General features: G+C 33.9%; 1 long non-coding RNA gene across 1 annotated transcript; it reads left to right on the top strand.

Moving 5' to 3' along the window:
• Positions 1-21,853: 21,853 nt before the first annotated feature.
• On the top strand, positions 21,854-22,419 carry LOC128548282 (uncharacterized). Its single transcript, XR_008366917.1, has 2 exons — positions 21,854-21,998; positions 22,281-22,419. It is a non-coding gene; the product is annotated as an uncharacterized LOC128548282 (long non-coding RNA).
• The last annotated feature ends 772 nt before the right edge of the window (positions 22,420-23,191 follow it).

The following is a 23,191-nucleotide window of genomic DNA, read 5'->3' as shown; positions in this document are numbered from 1 at the left end:
TTTGGGGTTGCTCTGTCTTAATTTTAACTTCATATTATTTTGTTCTTAATTGTTAAATCTGTTTTCGTATCATACCATTCATCTTTCAGTCTGTGTGCACGTATATGTATTTACACGTTTCCATGTTGATATGTAGTTGGCTACATTGGTGGCTGTGTTTTATGAATGATAGTCTCTTTTGTTTGAATTTGTCATTTTATTTATTTATTTTAATGCAATACATGAGGAAGCAAAATGAGGAACCAACGTTAAGGGGGAGGGGGGATTTTTATGTTACTATAATGAGAGAAAAACTTTACTCTTGTACACCAACTCTCTTGTCTTACCGTTTATGATAATTTTACACATCCAACCGAAACACATATGGCACCCCATATCAGATAACTTTTGTGCTGTTTAATGGCGACTAGCGATAAGTTCATGGATAATATATTGGTTTTGAACTAAACTTTGAATAAACTTGTGAGTTGCTGTTGGGTCCTAATATATAGCAAATATTTTCGATTACAAAAGTTGTTGTCTGGGGAAAACATTACATTACGGAATAGATGATTAAACTAAATCGGAACTCTGTTGTTCTGCATCTTTGAAATGTCGTGATATCCGTTCTGTTTACAGACGTTCATTTTCCGCGCTTCGATGAAATTCGCTTCTGTAAGAAAGAGTTTCACAAAGGAAGTATTTCCAAAACTGCCATAGATTGTGGATGCAGATGGGAATATTAGGCCCTCGGGTAACGCATTTGTTACCGCTGAAAAATGAAATAGTATTTTAAAAATAAAATATGTTAGAAGATCCTTTGGAAGCAAAGAATGCAACCAAGAAGAATAATAGCAGGCTCGGTTGAATGAGTCTGTTCATGAGAAGAAATGAAGTGTGCAACACCTTCTACGCCGCCCACTAGTACCGGCTTAAACTCCATGATCCCAAAGAATCAGAAAATATAACAATACTGAATCCAAGTACGGGGAGACATTTAGCTGTACTATTACATTATCTTACATTGACTTCCTTTAAGAACGCTGTTTTTGATTTTCGATGTATGACATGAAGTACAATCCGTTTTATTTAATTTTCATTTTTATTCCACCTCTTTTCGAATAATAGGGGATAATACCATATGGCCGTCTGTCAATCGGTAGGCCATTTCGTTTCCGGTCAATACCTAAAGCATACTTGGCCTTATATTGTTCAAAATTAACAGGAGAAGTGCCTTTGTTCAGTAAATGAATGCTTTTGTTTTGTTGGTCAGTAAGTCAAATGTTAAGGTCATAGTGACCTTGAAACTACAACTGAAATCGCTTAACTTCATAGGGTGTGGAACGTAGAGGACCCTGTGTTTAGATCATTTGGTCACAGGTCAAAGTCACTGCAAATACAACCAACTTGCCTCCGATAGGCCACCGTGGGTTTGGGGCTGGGTTGTGTATTTGTGTTTTACAAACAGCTTCTGCTATTTTTATTTCCATGTTGAGACTCGCCCTTGTGTTATGCAGTAAACTACCCTTATCAAACAGAGAGTCTGTGACTTCATTTCGGTTTATTGTGTTTACGGTATGATTACATTGAATGTTTCGGTACAAGGGCATTATATAAAGCATTCTAACTGTAACAAGACTACCTCACAAGTAAATAAAAAAAGCCATTTATTTCTAATTCAAATTTTCTGTCTACTGGCTTAACTTGATTTCATTTATCAGAATATATAAAATGACAAATGACAGACCATTGTAAGTGAATATCAAGATTTTATTGTTCGACAAAAATCAATCAGGAACAGCCTCATTCTAAGAACGCGGACGCCCACGCATCACTCTATATGAAACTAAGGTTACGTGTATTGTTTTTTTTTTGTTTTGGGTTTAACGCCGTTTTTCAACAGTATTTCAGTCATGTAACGGCGGGCAGTTAACCTAACCAGGGTTCCTGGATTCTGTACCAGTACAAACCTGTACCCCGCAAGTAACTGCCAACTTCCCCACATGAATTATCAGAGGTGGAGGACGAATGATTTCAGACACAATATCTTTTATCAAATCGTCACGCAGAACATACGCCCCACCCGAGGATCGAACTCGCTACCCTGCGATCCGTAGACCAACGCTCTCCCTACTGAGCTAAGCGGGCGGGCAGGGTTACGTTTAAGGGTATACATGTAAAATACAAGTGAAACATCACACATAATTTTGGAAAGATTAAAATAAAAGTTGTGAATACAGGAAATGTAGATATATACGTTATTGATTGTTAAAAACACGGACACATTTTATCTATGTTAAACTTACGTTTTTTGCAATATATCCAGTCTCATTAGTAAAATTGAAATTCCAGTAACAGGTGTAAGTTTGTTCTGTAAGAAAAATGTCTGGTATATTATGATCTTCAATATGTAGGAGGGACGTTTCGTTAAATTGTAAACTCTTGAATAACAAAGATACTTACTGACATTTCATTTTCATTTAATATGGCATTTAAGAATATTTAAGACAAATATGTTTCAGATTTATACTTATACACCATGATAACTTGGAACAGCTAATAACTGCGACAACGACATGCTGGACACACCAAAACGTAGTCTGTAGCTACAATTTTGTCTTGTAACGTACCCCAGCATTATATACAATTATATTCATTGCTATGGGAAGAGTTATGTGGATGAATGCGTTCTTTGATGTAGCTTTGCCCTGTAGCGCTTTTATCCTTGTTTTTAATAGTATGCATGCTCCTTGTACGTCTATCATGTTGTCCATGTTTTTATTGCATTATCATTGATATATGAATCTCACTGTCTACTTTAATTTTCTATTATAGTGCCAACGTGCGAGTGGTCAGCTTTGCCTAACATTACTGCATCAGATGGTGTTTACTACGATCAAGTTTTGCAGAGATTCTACTCTTAATTTTTGTTTAGTTATTTTCAAACATTATTTCAGCTATTAAACGTCAGTCAGATAACCTAGCATTTTTTCCTAAATCTGTAAAAAAAAACATATCAAACCATCAAAGAATATATCTCTTTCTACACTGGCGTCTTCAAAACTGTATTTCAATTGAGTTATACATTCCTTTTTACCAGAAATTGTTTCCGTTGCGACTTTTATTACATATAATATATTCAATGAATTTCCCTAGAATACATTTGCATAAGTAAGGCGTTAGATGCCGAATAACTGACAGGTTCTTCATCAGAAAAAAACTGTATTGCTTGGTATATAAGATAAATAATAAGTTCTTGATGTTTTTGTTGGGTTAAACGTCGCACTAACACAATAATAGGTCATATGGCGCGACTTTTCAGCTTTGATGGTGGATGACGATCCCAGGTGCCCCTTCGTGCATTTTTTCGTCACGAGCGGGCACCAGGGTAGACCCACTGACCTTCCGTAAGCCAGTTCGATTGCTTCCTCACATGAAGAATTCAACGCCCCGAGTGAGACTCGAACTCATTTTGGTTAGGGGCAAATGATTTAAATTCTTAATGTGCATGCCTCATTAATTAAAGGAGTGTATGATTAAACCTATACGAAGATCAGCCAAGCAACATAATTATTAGCAATATCGGCTTGAATGAGTTTGTTAATGAGAGTAATTGAAATTTGCAACACCCTTCATGTCTCCTAGCACAGGTCTAAGCGGAATTCTGTTGTTACAGTAGTAAAACTGAATGTTCTCCATAATTTAAAAGGACCAGAAAATATAACAACACTGAGTCAAGGTACTGGGATACTTTTTAAAGCCGCTGCACGTCACTTAAAAGTTGTTGTTGTGATATTTAACAAAATCTACAAGACGATCCGTAAGTCCCATCGGAGAGGTTACGTGAGGCACTTCATATATCAGACGTATCCATATTTCAAAATAAAACAAGGAAATTCATTGATGCAAGCATCAAAGACGCCGCCAAGTGTTGTGTCTGAAGTACATTTTTTGCAATATGAGAAATCACCTAATCATTACTTTATTAGTCTGACTGGCTACAAGTTATCAACATTAGCACATAAAACAATATATGTTATTAACTGTTTAAAGCATGAAGAATAAACATGATAGAAAAGTTTTACCATGCAATACAAATCCTCTACCTGCAATGACATTAACATTGCGAGTAGATGGTCCCTTTACATACAAAATTAAAGTAATTATTTCACTAACTAAGATCACCTCCTGTGAAAAGTTCTTATATGCAGGAGCGTGTGTATGAAGTTTCACAGAAATGCAGTTTGTTGGGAAATGAGGAAATGTTGAAATTATTTCAAAGTTGTGGTTCACAGATCTGAAACCATTATTTTTATTATCATGTAATGTAATGAGTGTTTTCTATTTACTGATGATTTTTTTTACCTTAGTCACCTACAATATAGATTTCAGAATGCAGATTATACACAGCAATTTACTGTTTCCGTTGCCAAAAACAACCAACAATTTTGTCCAAGAAAAGAATGATATAACATAAATAATCTCTGTATTGCCCCTATTCACAAAGCATGAATCTTTCTTATGTACTTTTGAATATCATAGAATTCATTTTTTTCGGACGAACGATAAACTTGAAGTCCTCAAGTGTCAGTGTCTAGATTCAAATCTAATATTACAAGAAATTTAGCAAGCATAATAACCCACTGCCAAAGTGTAGAAAATATTTCAATGAAAATGTTTTTTTTTTTTTTTTTTTTTTTTTTGGTCAGGAATGGACAAATACAAAAACTGTCTATTAAATTAAAAAAGAAAAGAAATAAAGAAGCAAGTAACAAGATATAATAAAACCAGAGCAACTGACTAGTCATATAAGATCAATGAACATATAAATTCAACAAGGAATTCTATTTTAAAGTCACTGATGCTTTGATAAGTTGTGGTCCCATGGCTTTTGATATTTCGATCTAACCACATTTAAAGAAGTATTAACTTGTCACTAACAAATTCAGCCAAATGCTCTTTAGGCTATTGCACACCTTAGTTGACAGTGTATATCTGTAAACAATGAGTACATCTATATGACACATAAGCAAAACAAAGAAAGAAAAAAATAAACAAACAAAAAAAAAACAAATAGAAATAGGAATTTTCTAAAGTGTGCGCATTCTGAAATTACATCACTGTACCTATCAACAAAGAAAATAAGACAAAAGGTCAAAAATAAGTTAACAGCGGCACTTCCTTCGTTTATTTCAACATATCTATGCTTATTGATTCCTTTATTTACTTTGTAAATACGTTTTTTTCCAAGGAATTTTTATGCAGGTAAATTGTTTTGTTTTTAAAAATATTCTCTTCGAAGTTTACTGCAAGATTATTGTAAAATACACGAACGCTCCCTTGTCCAGGCGATTCACGCGTTGCAGTATATGGTATATCAGCTCTGTGGTGTGTTCTTTTTATAGAAAATGAGATAGGTAAGTAGGTCATGCTAAGAATAGAAATAGAAAACTTGACTTACAGGTTATCAATAAATCGGATCAACATTTTTGACGAAATTGTAAATAAAAAAATATGTTCTGCTATACAAATAAGGAGAGGAAAGACAGATAGCATTGTTTTAAATCACATAATAAGTTGCATTACATACATTTTTATGTTTTCTTGTTGCCATTTTTTGTTTATTCACTAAAATGTATTGTGCAATATCGTTGATCCTTTACAAACTATTCACTGTGTTCAGTTTAACACTCCAAAACTATTCATTACCATCTTTACAGGGTCCGAAATAAAAGTGTATCCCATATACTCGACACCGCCTTCAGGGCGGCGTCGAATGATTCAATATGTAATGCCGTAAAACATCATCAAACTGTATGACCGTTTTCATTCAAACCCTTTCCAGCCTGTTTATATTTCACACGTTTTAACAAATATTTGCAACATTTATGTTCAAAGGATATGGACTTTATGATGTGTAAAATATATATTAAAAATAATTACTATTAGCCATCTCTATCTATGTCACAAGACGAACGAGGTACAGACGGACAAACAGATCACAAAAGCAGATCAAACAATACCAAACAACTCTGTAAAATATTTACAATTTTATTTACAAATGATAAAGATAAAAAAATCACAATGAATAACAGAGAAAAGAAAATAAATGTTCTATAAATTACTCGAAATATTGTCCATCCTCGATGAAGCACTAACTAGTGACGCAAACACAAATAAGACTATGACAAGATCGTCAGAGAACTAAATGGTAATTAAACGTCAAACCCGGACAGCCATGTTTCTGTTTCGGCTCCTGGAACTGTTTCTTATCTCCCGAAAGTAGAGCTCTGCGACTTTGGGTGCACACAGAAGGATCGCACAGTTAATAACCGGAATATGAAGTTCCTCCAGGTTTAGGATAATCTGTGGGTAAAAGTAAGTGCTTCCTAGGTCTAGGCCTTTTGTGGATAAAAGTAGTAGTATATGTCGTCTGGGCTGAAAGATATATTCCTCCAGGTATAAATGTCTGGGGTAAAAAGCTAAAATAGAAAACATACTGTCAATACCATGACACATAAAACATCAGTGCATGTGACATCACCCTGGGGTACACCATACAAAATGATGTAGGCTCCTAAAAGAGAATGTGTGACAAAATAAAGTACAAAAGAGTGCCCTTTACTACATCATACAATAGGTAGGTTCTCCAAAAACAATGTGCGATAAAATAAGGATAAGGTTTTCTCAATACATGTTTTTATTTTTCTCAAATTTACAACAGATAAATTAATATTCTATTACAAAGTTATAAGTTGCAAATATAACAGGAAACTAGTTTTGCCTCTTGTCATATTAAATGAGACATATACTCCTATAAGCCATTAAAATTAATATAAAGTAATCTAAGATGTGACATTTAATAAACATCGTTTCTTCCAATTGTGTTTCTTGTAATTCCCTGGAGAGCGTTAGAACGAGTAGAAAGTAGAAGTAACTGCAATTTGTAATCTAAAACTGTCATAGCTAGAACAAGCAATTAATATTTATTGCATATTTTAGTCTGCAATAGTTTATTTAGTGTAGCTTAGCTCAGTGTAAAAATATCAACTGTCAACAAATCACGAAACGAAGCACGTCTTCTTGGAGACTGTAAAGGGAATTGTGCAACACGTACTTCTAATGAGGCTGTCTTGGCACAAACGACTTTGATATGAATGAAATGGTGGCAAAGAGAATCTAAAGATTCTAGGATTCTTTTGTAGCAGGATTTATTACATGGATTTCAGTCTGTTTTAAGGCATTGGTATGTGATTTGTCAAATCTATATTAATCCTATCTCGTAAGCCACTTCTTGTATTATTCATAAACAAATAAATATACTTTTAACATTGTAATAGCTTATTAAATTTGTTGCAGACATAAAAAGCAATCATCCAACACAGTAAAAAATGTACACAAGTAAAGTTGCAACGTGAATATTTGTAGCAAACATGAGACAGGATAAAATGAATAAATTAACATGCAAGTGATGTAATAGTTGCATAAAATAGATATAAAATAAAATACTGCCAGGATTTACAATGGTATACCAACATAGATTTTTGCTAGTTTTCAAGGCAATGGAACACCAAAATATTAAAGATATTTGTACTGTTTGGCATTTATCAGGTAAATTACTGTTACAAATTACCATACAAATGATTATATGGATTATCTGGGTTAAGTTATGAATGGAGCTTAAGACACTTAACATGTTACTCTATCGTATTTCTATGAACTTTGTAACCATGGTAACAGTGATGTTAAATACATCATATATCTTACAATGCATCAAGCTTTCATGGATAATGAATAATTAACCTTACTGTTACATATAGCTTCAGAACGTTTTTTAAAGCAATTAAATATTTAACTTTCATAATTTAAACAGCTTGAAGTGGTACTCCTCTTTTGATTTTGACTTTTATGAGGAAAAATCATGTGTTTCTGCAACTACTTTCCTCATGGTCTTTTGTTATACAGATAAAAAGCTGAAAATGTTTCCTTAAGTAGGTGAGATGCATAGGTCCCAAGTTCGTTTCCGTGGTAACATTAACATACACAATACCATTGTTACTACAAAAATACGGAAAATATAGGAATAGTAATTTAGTATATACATACTAAAATGCCAATGAAAAGGAAAACAATGTATTACAAATCACAATGCACAATTTGTTTAAAAATTGCCATGACTATTAATATTGCACCAGCATAACTTCCCAATAAAATTAGTCGTCTTCAACCATTTCCTTACATTCTGCATGACATTTCAAAATCCTACCTAAAATGATTTTTGCAGGACTACTAACGCATAACGTATTGACATCTATTACGTCTTTTTACGCAAAGGTGTTTTAGTTTTTGCGGTAATTTATTCATTGCATTATTTAACAATTCTTACTATGAAAAAGAAATGTAGTTGCTCAAAAGAATGAATAAACGAATACATAAGGTTTGTCGTGAATACTGTCGTAAATCCCTATCTTTGCTTCCGGTTGTGCATTTGATGGTATACATTACTACTTCCTTAAATAATGCAACATTAAGAAATGTCTCACATTTAACTGGAAGTAAATCGATGCCACAAATAAAGAACTGCATTGAATATCAGACAAGCTTGCGGAGACATTATAAGTGGCAATGACAAAGAAGGATTAAGGTTAGATTCCCTATTTTTGGTGCCATTACGAACCACAAGAAAACAATAAATTGTACTTGTTATTAAAAATACATTTCATCATAAGCAACTTGAGTCTAAACATTCAGCGTATACCCAGGCTTTTGTGAAAACTGGCAATGTAATGTAAAAATAGAAGTCATCTGCGTAATTTTCGCTGAGTTGTAAAGCCACAACTTCATTGGAGCATCCACAGACGGACTTGTCTATTTAGACAGCCGAACAGGACGAGTTAGACTGAATTAGACATATGACATTTGAGGAGACTCAGACATAATAATTTTAAGTTAATATGTCCGGTATAAAATGGTGACATTATTGAGGTGAATAAAACTCATCTGTGCAATTTCAAGTTTAAAGACTGTTATTGATTACTGGTCTATGGTTCATCTAAAGACAACATGTACATGTAGCGAATGAAACTTAAAAAAAAAGAAGACTTGTTCAATATTCTTGTAATCAAATGACCAATGTTCATACTTCAGAGATTTAGATGTGTCTCTTTTGTAAAGGTCTATAGCTGTCCAGCTACTGTTAGGCATTTCTAGCCTATCCAGATGCTGAGATTGTTTTTGCAGGATGACACGACACAGTTTGTTATGTTCGCGTGCATTGTAATACCTAGAGTTAATCTAGACAGGTTTATAGCAGTAGTTTATATACCTGCGGGTTACGCTTAACGACTAAGAAATAAATCAGTTACACTATTATATCCACACTACGATGTATTATATTTGTATTTAAATACATTGAAGTAACTGATTTAAGTAGTTTGCGCTATATTGTATGCTATTTCTTCTGATGTATTTTCCTTTTTCAAAAATATTGGAGAATGAAAGAATAACAAGAAGGTGTATATGTTGAATATCATGGTAAACTGTTGTTTGTATTGCTGTTATACGTGTCATTTGAAACGGCTATTTGCGGGCAATCTGATGTTCATGTGTTTGCGATAAACGATATTGATTAAAACATTCTTGTATATACAATCATTTTTGTAGTCCGTCAGCACGTGGTATTACGTAATGTGCGCTTCATTCGAGAAACCAGAATAATTTCAATTCGTTTTCTCTAAGAAAACAATATTTAATGATTGTGTTTAAGTTTACATACTTTGCAATTTCGAGCATATCATGAACGTCGGTAAAAATCAAAGACAATGCATTACTTCTCTCTTTAACAAACGCAAACAATCAAATTGTTATTATTATTATATCCGATTTATATACACGCACTTTACATATAGCAAACGCAGCCACATATCGCGCGAAATTCATCCTCTACTAGTACAGACACAGATCGATCTGACAAGAGGGACAGAGTGAAATAAAGCCCCCAGAACAGATAGAGAGAAATCCTATTTAGATACAGGCCTGTAGAAATCTTTGCGAATAGACAGTCTGGTTCTTTAACGTGCCCGGTGTATAGCACCGATACACGCGAAGCCGTCTTTCCTGGGAAGAACCAGTACATGCCTCTTAGGTGGGAGACACACGAGAGCATCTCAGAAATTTCCTGTGCCTGGACTGGGACTCAAACCCCAGACCTCTGGATTGACAGTCAAGCGTGTTACCACTAGACCATCGGCCCACCTTAAAATCATTGTAAGTTGGGGCTTTTCTTTGGGTTTTTTTTTTTGGCTATTTTTTATTATTTTGCTGTTGTTGTTTAATTTCTACAACAATATCTTTAAAAAACAAAGTATGGAAACCATCTTTATTGATGGCGTATGTTTTATGTCGGCTACGATTCACTTGCCGCCATTTGAAATCCCGCTAAGGGTGAAGAATATGTGAAGAAGAAATCCAGCTGGCTTATGGAAGGTCGATGGTTTACTTCTTTTTTAGTAAAAAAAGTAACTAACATTGTCTCAACTAAATTGTTTTGTTTGTTAACGTATGCTCGCCAAAGTTCTGTCCAAAGAAGTACTCAGTTTATTTCCCCGATTATGTTCTTATGCATTTTTGACACTGTTTGAAAATAGGATTCATTTAATGTGAAATGTTTTCTGTACACATGGGTCTTAAACAATCCAGATGCCATTGTTATCCCGTCTAGAGAATTCATGAGTGACGTTTCCGTTCAAATCAAGATAAATTGTTTTCTCTGAGAGCTGAACTAACATTGAGTTGATAGTTCCGTTATCTGGTCTAGCATCGTTCTAAAAATTAAGTCCTTTGTTTGAGGCAAAAACCCCAAAGACTGAAAAAGGCAGACGACTTGTTAACTGAGGGTAAAACAAGACATTGAGGTGCCACATTATTGCTACCAAATCATGCTTAATTGAAAACAAAATTACTTCAAATGCGAAATAGAAACATTTGGCAATGTTCATATTTTTTTTTAGATTTTGCAATTAAATATTTTATTAAATTACTGATGTTGTGATAGAATAATGTGGCTATGGTCTGTCAGGTGCAATTTTACATTTTATTTGCCCTAACTCATGCTTAACAACAAGAAAATGACCATTAATATGAGAAACAAGTTGCCGTATAAACCATATCAATTTGTTTAAAATCAGAATCAAAGTCATTATGATGGGTCTAGAACAATTTACTGTTTCACCTCGTACTAATAACTGACAAAATTTGCTGTTAGAACCTATGACAATAAAATGAACAGAAAACTGCCTGTCTAGTATTTTCAATATGTTCATGATTATTTCATACCTTTCCATATCCACAAAGCTATAAATCAATATACGCATCCTATATCATTGGACTCGATAATTATGCAGCACACAGTTCAATAATGTATGTGATCTATCTATTAACTTTAAAGGTACTTTTTGAGCAATATGAATTGAAATATCCTATTTTGATTACATTGTATTATATCTACATTTTATTAGTGTGTATTTACTGCACTAGATATAATATTCCATTCATTGGTTATACATTTAGGTGAATATTCACACATTTCTAACTCTATATAAGGGATAAAATCCTTAATTTCATTTCATTTTGTAAACGTGTATGAAATTAAAGATGTGACAGTTTATAGTATTCAGAGAAAGAATACTAGCATCCTCTAAAGCTGTGTTGCTTTTTTATAGTTCTTTATATTGCAGTCGCTTGTGTTATAGCTATCTCTGTCTTTTCTAAATATAACATCATGATATATTATAGATGATGTGCGCGTAGTATGTATTTATTGTGATTAAAGTCCATTTTAGAACAATATGGAACTGGAATGATAAGCATTCAATGGGGCGAGCGCAAGCCAAAAACAAAAAAAAAAAATTGTTTTTGTGTTTCTGAAAATATACGAATCACATTTTACAGAATGTAGGATTTAATGGGCATCACATTGCTGTTAAGGGCTATCAATTTTACTCTTAAATGAAATCGTACAGAACCTAAACATTTAATGGGCATTTAATCAAAGTTAAGGGCCATGAATAATCCTGTTAAATTCAAAATATACAGAATTTCATTATTTTTTCAAAGCCATTAACCTTTTTAGCTACCAATCCAAATTTTTAACGGCATGATTCATGGTCAAAAATGGGTGTTTTAATGGTATTTTAGCATGTTACCCATTAATATTGTGAAACCTGTTAAATAAAGTGATGCAAGTATTAATGTGGTTAATTAACGGTTTTTCCTATTTAAATGAATATTTTACAGAGTTTTAAACCATGTTTAATGGTATGTGCATCCAGTAGTGTAGGCAGCGCCTATTTTCATATTACCAGTTCACAGCAGTGATTTTGATGTGATTTAGCAGTAAGCAAATGTTACAGGAAAAATCCCTCGTAGAAGTTTTATGACTCCAACTTTTCTTTTAGTCTGAAATGGGTCTACCTGTGTTCATTCATATTAACATTATACTAAAATTTCATTTTAAAAAGAACATATAGTAAGATATTTAGGTACGTGTGACAACAAGCAATATATTCTCTTTTCATTTTCTTTTTCGTCGCAGGGGGACCATTTAGAGCCATTATTATTTACATTATTACACCAGATTTGTATTATTATATCAAATTTATATAGCGCCCACGTTCAAGGGCACTTTACACAGCGCAAAGGCAGCCACTCAGGGCCCCACACTACTAGTACACACATAGAGCATTCTGACCAGAGGGACAGAGTGAGACAAAGCCCCCAGAACAGAGAGAGAGAAATCCTTTTAGATACAGGCCTGTCCGGCTAACTTAGCCTAGCTCTTTGCAAATAGACAGTCTGGTTCTTTAACGTGCCCGGTGTATAGCATCTCAGATATATTTCAAGTGCCTTGACCAGGATGCCCATGAGTCATTTGTTGAATGTGTTTAACGTCACACCGACACGTACTCCGAGAATATTAGGTTACTGTCTTAGTTTTAACATATTTTTATTCAGAAAATCATGAAATATTTACAATATAACATTTCAGGAATTGGACAAAAAGCTTTATTAGCTTACAGTTGTCCTCTCCTTTACTGTTACCTTTGGGTTACTGTCTTATAAATTTAAATTTATCAGGCGCATCAAAGTCGATGCTTTAGCCTTACCTAACATTATTTCGTAGACAAGCGTAATAAATTTAAATTTATTACGACAGTAACCTAATGTTCTATTTATCCTACCTTCTCTTAAATAAACGAAAATTCAAGTAAATTCACCCACTTGCTACCCTTCTGTAGACCTTCCGTCAGCGCATGAATACATGTACATTCGTGAGCTGTCCATTTGTTCATTTATACGTACACGTCACGAAATAAACATTTAGAATATAGCAACAAAGGAAAAATAATGTCTATTTTTTACAACCATTTATTTAATTCTAACCTTTATTTTGCTTTGATAAACATTATATCCTCTCAAATCAAAGTGATTTTCATTAAAGTTAACATTACACAGTGACTCATTTGCATGCACAAACCATGCCATATTGTGACGGAACAAACAAAAAACGGTTAAAAACTTGGAAAAGATTTGTCTTAATAATTTCTTAACACTTTTAACTGTTCAACAATGTTATCAAACAATTCGGTAGATCATTTGTGATACATGTTGAAGTTCTGGACATGAAACACTGTGAAAAAAATGAGAATTTAGTGAATTCGTTTCGGATAGAGAAACTTGGTCAATATTTTAGTACAATTGACTCGGGCCTTGGGGAGGTCCAAAAGGGCACGAATGGAAAATTTGCTTCCGCGGCATTACGGGCAGTGGAATCAACACATTCATTCAAGGACTGGTATATGCGGACATTTGAGCTTGACTGACTTCAGGTTTTGGATTGGCAGAAGGCCTACAACAGGTATCAGTACATATGGATTGGGTTGCATTAATTTGCAAAACTTCAACTGGAGCTTAAAGAATGATTAAAAAGCAGGTATGAACATTCTTTTTGCTTTGCCTCTGTTATACCACTGTTGTTCATGGTTTGGACATTCGTATGACCTGATATTTAGATGATTTCTGTCGGTGGAACTTTCGCATCCCACAATTTCTGAACTAAATGTTTTCTGGCCGGGTAGTTAGTAAGTCGCTTCCCTGCTTCAGCTACACCGGCTTCTTTAGATACTGTTTTCAGCAGGCCCTGTATTTTTTAACACGCATCCTCTGGCTAATAAACCACTGACTGGTTGGATTTACTGGATCTATTGCCTTAGTCCTTGTTGCAATATAGAACGAGTCATCATACCGACAGAGGTTTTTCGGCCTCTTACTTTCATACATTTTGTAAAATGTTACAGGGTCATGGTCTCCGTTAGCAAATATTTGAGGGGAAACTTTCCCGATATAAGAACTATTCTCGCCCGTGCGGGTTTTGTTTTGTCTTTCATTTAGTTCTAAATGTAGATACTCAGTTCCATCTGGAAGTTGTTTCAGGGTTATATCTCCCCATCTGAAAAAAAAACAATGAAGGCGTAGCGAATGGGCTTTTATTTTGTTTCAAAAAAATGCTATATGGAAAAAAATGTAGCAAACAAAAAGTAATACACTGGGAAATTTTGTGTCTTTCTGTCATTGAGAACGGTTCATTTTATTATATAAGGGAATTGTACAAAAATGTAAAAGCAGTATTACAAAATTTAAAAGCTATTTGACACAGACATTAATTTCAAGTAACCCACGAAGCCTTAACAAGAAAAAAATAGAAGTCAAAAGGTCCGTATTTCCTTTGCAATGAATTTTATAAATTCACGATCTTCGTAAATTACATCAAGTTGATTGAACAGATAAATTGCTACGTTTTTTTATTTTTCATTTTTTCTCTTGTTAAGTGTACAGAATGTTTCCAACTTAGGTATCGTATTTGCCTTAAATTGTTATTTTTAATAGATCCAAGTAGACCAAAAGTAATTCAGTTGTTGAGCCATACAGTTTTTAGAAGAGCCTGCGGGGACCAGTCACCCAACACTCCTTTCTCAAACAGTGTATTAATCTCGTCTTCAGTGGGTGACAGCAGCATTAGATTTGTTACCTATATGAACATTTTATGTTAAGGTAGTTAATTGAGGCTGATTATTGTTCATATTTCTATTTTATTATAAAGTGTTCACAGTTTATAGTCATGTTCTGTTTTTTAGACGTATTTATGTTTGCTTGCCCGTTGATAGTCACAGTTACATCCTAACCGCTCATGATGACATCTCAATTAACTCTTCTTTTTCATGTTCTCGTTCTGATTGAGGAGGAACAGCTACGGATACAGACTTTGTTTCATCATCATAAAGTACTTATTCCCAGACACCTGAACATTCTCAACTTCAAAGCTATCATCAAGTGCCCTAGCATCAATGCCAAATTCTGTCATAAAATTATTCTAAAGACATCTCTTTGACAGTTGTAGTTCCAGTGTCATTTTGTGTTTCTTTAACTTGAAAGAAAATTATACTCAGCATCAGTGAAGCCAGTGTGCGCAGCCATTTTAAATGAATCTGGCACTAAAACAACAACAACAACAACACTGTTCTGTGAAATTGTGATTTTTATTTGTATCAGTCCTATTTAAAACAATCTTACCAATTTGAAAAATAAAACAAAACAATACTTTTTTTATTTTTTTTTTAATATTTTTATTTTAATTATTGATTCTAATTTTTATTCAACTTTACATCAAAATTTTATTTATTGATTTTTTGCCAATGGCTGTATCATTTGTCAAAACTCGGAATTGTACGTAAAAAAAGTAGTCCGGCAAGCTTTATTTAGTCACTGACCTAATAAAACAAAATTTATTATTTTAATTTATTATACCCCTTGATTTTTCCGTTTATTTCGCATGAAGGTAGGATACATTTTTTTACGGGAAATGACGTTACGTCAAAAAAGGAAGTGTTCATATATTGTTTACCGATGTTTCTCATTACAGATCTGGTGCAGCCGTTCTGCGCATGCCCGGAAGTTATTACCAATTGGAGCGCACGGCAAAAATACGCACATTTTTGCATGTCCGCGCGTACTTAGTGTATAATATGTATAATACACTGACTAAAGGTTAGGATTAGTATCACCATGGTTACAAAATATATACATTTAAGATACTTTTTGTTCAAATTGCTTGATTCCGGTAAATACCGGAATCTGTTACATATCACAGGTGCGTCAGATCTGTTTTTAGTCACAGCCATTGTTTACACAAAAAGGAACGTTACATAAACATGAAAAGTATGTCCTTCTTGGTCAAAAAGGTTGTTATTTATTACGAATTACCGGAACTCCCCGTTTTGGGGGACGTATAGAAGAACAATCAAATGCTGTTGATTCAGTAATTACTTTTCGTCCACCTCCTATTTATCTTCTAAGATATTGAAAATAAAATGCTTTACATGTATTTCGGGACGAGAACCATCCAAAACTTCCCTTTAGATACAGAGTAAGGTTTGCATTCAGTTATTGCAGACAACTTGACTATCAATATAACAAAATATAATGACACTTCTTAATTTTGCTCCTAGATAATCGGGCATCTTGTTTAACCGCTAAAAGTAGGTATGAATGATTTGTAAATGTCAAGACTTCCTAGTAGCCTACAAGAAGTCTTTTCCCCTTGAAATTTCATTCCATCAGTCTGTTGATTGATGTTTCCGCCGTTCATCCGCTACTGACTCGTGCATGATCAGTTTCTTCCGTATAATTGCAGTGACGTCCCGGCCTAACTGTCAGTATATGTCTCACGCGTGATAACTAACCGCACATACACTTAGAATGGACATGTATGGTTTTGATACAAACACAGAATAAGGCAATGTGTGACTTTACTTTGTAGGTATGTTTCCATTATTATTCATATCTCGAAAAAACGCAAACAAGCGACGTTTTCAAGCCAATCAATCAAATATGTATACAGAGCTGCTCCAGTAGATGAATTATACCGTGATTTTAAATATTTCTCAAACAACCAACGGCTTTTAAAAAATGATAAAATTGTTATACATACAGACATCACACAAACGTATGGCCGTACACGAACGTTGGGCTACATTGATATGCTGTTTGTTATATAAACTGTTATTGAGCAGCGTGATGTGACATGTTCATATAAGTACATCTTTGTGTCCATTTAATGAAGTTTCGCTCAATTTAAGCTACTCGCTTATACTACTCATCTTAACTTATTCTTAGTCTGATGTAGAAAGTATTTCTGATATGGGACAAATTACAGAAGAGAAATCCAAATAAAATATATGTCAAACATACGCATATCTTCGTTTTATTCATCCTTTCAAAATTGTGTTTGGATGAGTTACAAAATTACACCCCAACAATCCATCCACCCCCACGATTTCGAAATAGTTTGACCGTAAGTGGGTCAAGTTGCAGACGTTCATGTCAATTCACATTAAAAAATGCGATATTTTCGGAATGGGTGGAGGCATCAACATAAATAAAGTCATATAATGTCACTATACTTTTGGTATCTTTTAGCAACACAATTTGCAGGATACGTGAAGAATGGTCAAAGTGTTAATTAAGTATCTTAAAAGATACTGACGAAAGGTGTAAGCGCTGCGATTGAAGATTTTTAGAAGTGTATAAATCGATCATTTGGAAGTACAGAACACAAACAAAATAATAACAGTCTCATTTCACCAGAAATGTGCAACCTCAGTATCAACTGAATCATAAGTGATATTTTTCCAGATAAAACAACTTAAGAGCATTCCATGTTGTAACACAGTTGAAGATATACAGCAATAGATCATGTTGATCGTCTGGTAATGAACAGAAAAGCTACTTAAACTGAAAGTGTGATATATATTACGCAAGATACAAAAGATTGAATGCGCAACTAGAACAATGCTTAACTACATCTGTCATTCTAACAATGGTATATACAAACCCTCAGCTGACAGGATACTGCGCTGTTGGCTGCAATCAGCTGCAGCAATTCTTTCTGTTCCATGTACATTATTGTTTGCTTTAACGGCAGCAAAAGTAATACCACTGATTAACCTATCATCTATGTTTAATTAATAACATTTGCTATCACGTAACGGTGCTATTCGAAACTTATCAGATGCGACGGTCAGTATTATTTGATATGTTCAAAGAAATGACGAACCTTCGCACCTACCGACAATATTTCCTTACTCAATATGTAATAAATGTTCGAACGTGATGCACAACCATTTAGAATAAGAATAAAAATAGAAAAATTGAAGTAATATTTTAACAATTGTTTAGATGTGTGAAATGTAAAGTCCGATTAGATATCATATTTATACTTTAGAATTATACCAAACTTGCAATGAAATAAAAATCGATGTTAATATTCCTGCTTTTACGTGTAGTTGATCTCTATATGTCCCCATTCCGAGTAATTTATTTACTAATTGGCTCGACCAGTGTAGCTATATATATATATATATATATATATATATATATATATATATATATATATTATAATTTCGTGACACTCGTAACTTCCTTCGCCTTCGACTCGTAGGATATTTTATAGCCTTTGGATAAGATGGCATTTTATTTTCCTTAATGCATGTGTGATGTGTTACGTGTTGTATCAAAGGTAATTTACATTTCATTCAAATTTTGCAACTAATGCTAACTTGTATTAAGAATTCTGTTTTTAAAGGTCATTCTGACTTAGATAGTTACCATATGGTCCGGAACACATTTGCATTATCTATAAATAGCGGTCAAGACGCAATATTTCGATTCTAGTCCTATTTATAGTTACTTTGCCATAATTATATTTGCCAAAGGGAGCAGTCATTTTGTATATCTTTCTGTAGATTTTAATTTGCTGATACGACACTCAATTATTATATCCGTTTAAAAAGTTATTGGCACGTGTTGACATTTAAATACATCTTATCTAGTCTACTAGTAGACGAAATGTCTGTTGAGTGTTATTTCCGTCTTATTATGTATGGTCATTTCGGCCGTTTTTGCGAACAAAAACAACAGTTTTCAGTTCTTTCAACAGAAAAGATCTTTTCTGGAATTCTCGGAACGTCTAAGGATGGAATTATGACAAAAAATTTTGCCGAAAAATAAACAGATTCACAAGACGAACTGATATAGTAGGTTATAGCAGCATTTGGACACAGTGTTTGTAAAACGACACAACCTTATCTTTCTCAGAAAAAGTACCACGCTTAACGGTAAAGTATGCTCTCGGTATTCCTTAAACGCTCAATGTATACAAAGCATCAGGAATTTTACCCTAGCCAGGCATTAATTACGCAAACTTTGTCTAGAAATGGAGTGTCTGTCGCCATGATTGATGATCTGATTGTGATAGTTTCCTTTTCTCCCTAATATACTACAGAAACCCAGACATGGGGTTCAGGAATCAGTTTTGATTGAAATAACTTCTTCTAAAATGCTCGTTGTAATTTGTCAGTCCTATATATCCGTCATATAATGATGGAACTATTTATTAGACAAATGCCTTTGGTAAGGTAATCAACTTGAGACAGTTTACTGGTGTAATTGATGAACATTTTCTATTTTTTTGTTCTGATTTGACTATCCCGTAATGGCCGAGAAAAAAATGAAAAGAAGTAGAAAGAAAATGAATCAGAATGTATTCAACATTGATGAATAGTCGGTATCTTATTACTTGGTGGATAAATGTAGGCGAAAGGTTCAAGTATCAAAGCTTGAAATATCTTTGTCAAATATTCAAATACACTTAAAAGCCTGAATAAAATTTGAAGTTTGAATTGTTTTTATGTTTCGTCTGTGGTTTCTATGTCTGCGTTCCAAATGAAAATGTAAGTTTTAGTAGCCACTGTAAAAAACAGTCATCACTTTGTAGGTTTTGTTTTCATTTAGATATTTCAATACGACGTTGTCGCCACATAGTAAAAACCGGGTATCTTTGACTAGAAATTATGCCCTAGATGCCCTAAAAGTAATTGTTTTGACCCTGAACCAATTTTTTATCAGGCCAGACAGAACACTAAGAACAAGTTTATTTCGACTATGAAATACAACCATTTGAATCATTTGATGATTTGTTTTAGATGATACTGTACCGAATTTCCGTTTTTCAGTAATCTATAAAATAGTTTTGGTTTATTATGTGAAAAATCGCCATCACATATTTAACGGAAATGCTTGATGAAATGTAATGGACCCGTAATGACAATCGGCAATTTACGTGACATTACGTAATCTCCCGATGCTGCTTCGGCATTCTTCGGCTGCTAAAGAAACTCGCTTGAGCAACCAGACGGAGAATGCCGAAATCCGTGATTGAAAATACGTAATCACTCGGAAATTGCCGATTTTCATTACGGCTCCATTACCTTAATTTTCAGTCCGTTTAGACCTTTATCTTGGTTTTTAGTAGTCATAAAGTAAGACAGAAAAAGCAAATCACACTTCACGGCAGTGAATCAAAAAGAGGTAAAATTTTCGGCATGGAGAAAGATCCCCGCCGGTTGCTGAATCTGGTGTCGAATTTTTATTATAATATTATTATATGCCAGGTCTCAGCAGGAGTAAATATATAAACAAAAGATGCAATGGGATACAGGAGATTTCTAACAACAAACCACTCGTATTGAATTATCATTACCGTACAGTTACCAATGGCTGCAACATTATTTGAAAATCAAAACAACAATAAGACACGAAGTCCCTTTCATCAGCCGTTATAAAGTTTTGGAATTTAACCATGAAATTCTGGAGTAAGTCAATGCAGCTATTTGAATTTATATCAAATACAGCCATAAATGATCTTTACACTCCACTTTCAGAAAGCTAAAACATTTACAATTCGAAACATTTCGAAGGTGCCAACGCAACGAGTACATGTTTGATATTTGACATTAGAATTACAGTTTGTCATACGTTCAGGAATTCTATACTAATGAAATCTGGAATGTAGATCCCTCGGAAGCACCGAGAACAAAGCAAACAGTGAAAATTGCAGACTCGGTTTGATTGAGTCTGTTCATGAGCAGTAATGGAAAATGCAACACTGCCCACGCCCCCTAGCATCGGCTTAAGCAGTGAGTTGAAATCAATGATCCCGAAGGACCAGAAAATATAACAACACTGAGATGAAGTCGGGGCGACTTTTTACGGCCGCCACACAGCGCTGTTGTGAAGTAAATAAAATCTGGAAAGTAGATCCCTCGGAAGCACCGAGAACAAAGCAAACAGTGAAAATTGTAACCCTTATAATGCTGGACACTACTGATTCTGCCTTTGGGACCAGTGCAGTCTGATCATGATCTACACTGTTTGCCATTCAGTTGGTATCCTTTTGGTAAGCACACCTTTTAACAGTTTGTAGCAGGAATGATATTTTCAAGTACATGTACATACCTGTCAGTATATTCTCATTTCAACTGGTATAAAGCCACCTTAAATCAATTGTGCATTCTATTTTTTACTTTAACCAGTTTTCAGTACATTTTCTCCTTAAAGGTTCATGCCATATAGTGATACTGTTTTATATACATGTATAATGATGGTCACTTTTTCTAAATCTTATTTAAATGATGTTTTGTACCTATTGGGACTTCACAAGCTTAGTAATTAGTAATTAGGTGATAAATACTTATGTTTGCCTCCTATTTGAGGGTCTTTTTATTGCAGTTTTGCTTGCATATTGTACCATCTTTTAAATAATTGGTTTGCACCTTTAAACTATCCAGTATTAGACTGTAGCTTAATTCATAATTTTTTCATGATTCTTGCTTTTTCGCTGCAGTCGTCAGGGCAGGGTTGGTCAATAGTTTTAATATTTCAATTTACCATATTAATTAATGTTGCAGAATGCCAGAAGATATTACAGACAACAAGACTGCTCAGTGCAGTAACCAGACCTGGAAAAAAACACTGCTCAAGGCAAACTTTTGGGACAGAGTGCTGCATACATGGGTTTACGCACAAACTGAGATTTTGCAAGTCAACTGTCAAAGTCATAAAGGGAGGTAATAAAAGGAGTGGAATCCATAATACCTTTTAAACTGTTAAGCAGATATTTAAACCTATGACAAATATATGAGTTATTATTGAGGTAATAATTACAGAAAATAGGAAATAGCAAGAAATTGATATTTTTTATGTTCATAATAAAAAAAATGGCTGCCAAATTATAAGCAAAGTCATTATAACCCTTCAAAGGTAGTTTGTCACATTAAACCAACTCTTTCTGTTTTCATAATATTGTATTATAAATAAAATTCTAAACAGTGACATTATTTTTGTAACAGATGGTGGACAATGTTGAACATTGAGTTGAAGTCCTGGAATCTCGGTCAACTGCAGATAGCAGCATGACGTAAAGCAGACGTCTTGTTTCCCAGTCCAATTTTAGTCAGATATTCTTGGTGGTATGTGACAAAAAAACAACATTGAGTATTTTTCCGTCCTCTTGAATTTATGTATATAGAACCAGGGAAAATGTCAATTAAAGTTTATAAAATGTTCAAAAGGAAGTAATCGTAAAATTACTTCATTCTAAGGATATATGTCTTTGTCTGAATTATAGTAGCAAATATATATATTCCTTCTTATCTTAGAGTGATAGTAATAAATGTATTGCACGTTATAAATAATTTAATAATTCTTCATATTAAAGCAGATTTTATTGTTTGTTTCTGAAAAAACAGTTGACAGACCATATTACTGATATTACATTTTTAGCTCGACTATACAAAGTATAAGGAGAGCTATCCTACTCGACCCGGCGTCGGCGTCTTTCCGCGTCCCCACCTTGGTTAAAGTTTTTTTACACTTTCCCTTTTTTCAACTTGTCTCTGTAATTACTTGATGGATTTGATTCAAACTTGAAATACTTATTCCTCATTATCATCCACATCATCTGACATAAGGGCCATAACTCTGGAACCAATATTTCATGAATAATCCCCCCTTTTCACTTAGATTTTCAGGTTAAAGTTTTGATACACTTTCACTCTGTCTCTGTTATTACTGAATGGATTTGATTCAAACTTAAGATAGTTGTTCAACATCATCACCCACATCATATGACACAAGGTGCATAACTCTGGCACCATTTTTTCATGAATTCCCCCTTTTAGAATTTCAGGTTAAAGTTTTGGTGCACTTTCACTCTACCTCCGTTATTCCTGAATAGATTTGATTCAAACTTAAAATATTT

The sequence above is a fragment of the Mercenaria mercenaria genome, chromosome 14 (genome assembly GCF_021730395.1).
Source record: "Mercenaria mercenaria strain notata chromosome 14, MADL_Memer_1, whole genome shotgun sequence".
Taxonomy (NCBI): domain Eukaryota; kingdom Metazoa; phylum Mollusca; class Bivalvia; order Venerida; family Veneridae; genus Mercenaria; species Mercenaria mercenaria.
This window is presented reverse-complemented; position numbering and strand designations above follow the sequence as displayed.